Below are 2,510 nucleotides of genomic sequence, written 5' to 3'. Positions count from 1 at the left end.
CCGGCCGGTGCCCTCGCCCGGATCCTCGCCCGGGCCCGCCGCCGCTGGCCGGGTGTGTGGCCTGGGCCGGTGAACTCAGCGCGCACTGGTTGAACCCCAAAGTGTTTCGGGACCCTCGAATGCGGGGTCCTGAACCAGAAAGGAGCCACCCAGGTCTTGACCTCAGGGGGCTTACACCCTAGTGGGAGGAAGCAACCCCAAACAAATGTGAGGTCACTGCAGAAAGCCATAGGGGTGACGGGAGCAGGGGCGCAGCTTCTAAGGAGCTTGAGGCCCCAACTGCCACGGTCGCCTAAAGGAGCCAGGAGAGCGGGCCAGGGAACCAGCCCGCGGAGGCCTTGCGATGGGACCGCGCTGACAGGCATTAAGGGAATGGAGAGAAAATGGTGAGCACGAGGGAGCGAACAGGAGAGAGAGAGTTGGGCGGGACAGGGGCCTGCAGGACGACTTGCTTGATGTGCGCTTTATTTTTATTTTAGGATTTATTAATTTACGCATCCAAGAATTGGACTACAGGCCAGAGGTGCGGGGGAGGGAGAGTGAGAAGATTCACCAGTGACAGTGGGGGAGCAGAGCAGGCAGACTGATGACGTACACTGCTGGGGGCAGTGGGTGAGACAGGAGAGGGCTGTGGGCCATGTGGGTCAGCAACCTGGGGGGGGTGGACTCTCGCGCAGTGGCTGCCTCAGTGCTGCACTCTGACCCGTTGCGTTTTAAACTCAGTAGTTTTTCATTCACTAGACTGTAGACTGCGGGGGGGGGGGGGAGTAATCATAGATATGGGGGGATGGACACTACACTGTGGGTGTAGGACTGAAGGGACATTGGCTGGGAAGAGGGACAGATACCCAGTCAGATGGGTGCTTTTCAACCAGATAAATATCAGCAAAAGACCAGGGAGAAGGTGCTGAGCTGTGCAAACATAAATATTTTGAAATCAGAGAAGCAGAGGAAAGGAAAACTAGAAAGCAATATCTGGGAAGCAGTCGGAGGCTGGAGCCCTTGGAATTGGGAGCAGAGGGTGGGAGACCCAAGTGTGAAGAGCCAGGCGAGGTGTTGTTCTAAGGTCTTAGGAGACTGCATGTGTATTGTTTTCTAGCAAAGCAATGAGTTAATAAGATATCAGGTAGTAACAGCTGCTAGAGCAAATGTGCCACAAAATTCCTGTGGCCAACACAACAGAGCTCCTCTTCACACGAAGTCACACAGATGTTCCCCTCAGGCAGGGACCAGGAACCTGAGCTCCTATGAGGGATTGCCAACACCTGATTCCCGGAGTCACCCTGGGACTCCGCACAGTTCTAGGCAGCCAGAGGGGGGGAGAGCACCACAGACGGCACATGGGAGATGCTCATGGGCTGAGCCTGTTGCATCGCCCAGAATTCAGTCAGTGGTGGGCCCTCCCTGGGGCACAGCACTGCTAAGCCGCAGCCACTTCACGAATTCAGTCCCTGGCCACGGGGTGGCCCACATGGCACCTCTCCTGTCTCCCTGCTGCTCCCCTCAGCAGTGTACTTTGTCCAGCAGCCTGTTCTGTTCCCTACTCTGTCTCTGGTGAATCCTCTCACTGCCCCTGCACCCCAGTTTTATATGCATAAATAAATCTTAAAAAAAAATTCAGTCAGTGGCACTTCTTCCACATAAAGGAGCCTGGAAAATGCTTGGAGCTGTGTGTGGCCAGGAAGAAGGAGAAATAGGTTTGGAGGCCAGTAGCAGAGAGTAAATCTCTCTTCTCTGAATAAAACCCCCAGCCCATCTTGCCTTTTTTACTTGGCGACACCTGAGGTAGATGGTGTTGTAACCACATGCAAGGAAGTATCCCCATTGTCTTCACCAGCGACCTAGTATTTTTTCCAGTTCTATCGAAAAGTAGCTGGCATTACAGCTCTGTCAGCTTAAGGTATACACCATAAACAGTTTGACTTAATATATTGTGAAATGATTACCACAGTAGTTTAGTAAGCCTCCATCATTTCATAAAGATAGTATGAAAGAAAAAAAAAACAACCTATTCTTCCCTTGTGATGAGAATTCTCAGGGCCTACGCTCCTGTCTGCACCTCATACAGCAAGCTAGCAACAGTCAGTGTGTTGTACATTTTACTCTCTTGCTTTTTTATCTTATAACTAGAAGTTTGTGCCTTTTATTTTTTTTTAAGATTTATTTAGGTATGCATTTGGAACTGGGGTACACAGGCCAGAGGTGCAGGGGGTGAAAGGACTCACCAGAGACAAGAGTGGGAGCAGAACAGGCAGATCGATGAAGTCCACTGCTGAGGGGTGCACCGGGCAGGTCAGGAGAGGTCTGCCGCGCCCTGTGGGTCACCTCCGGGGCAGGCGGGGATCGAACTCATGCTGAAGTGGCTTTAGCTGTGCTGTAACCCGCTGTGCCACCAGGGAGGGCCCTGTTTTGTACCTTTAACCACCTTTCTCCAAATTCTTTTTCCTGCCCCTCACCTCTGGTAATCACAAGTATGATTTATTTTCCTTTGATTTTGTTTTTTAGAATTA

This window comes from Condylura cristata, unplaced genomic scaffold, assembly GCF_000260355.1.
Source record: "Condylura cristata isolate star-nosed mole 26May11 unplaced genomic scaffold, ConCri1.0 scaffold00029, whole genome shotgun sequence".
NCBI classification, from domain to species: Eukaryota; Metazoa; Chordata; class Mammalia; order Eulipotyphla; family Talpidae; genus Condylura; species Condylura cristata.
The sequence above is the reverse complement of the archived record's forward strand: the minus strand, read 5'-3'. Positions refer to the sequence as shown.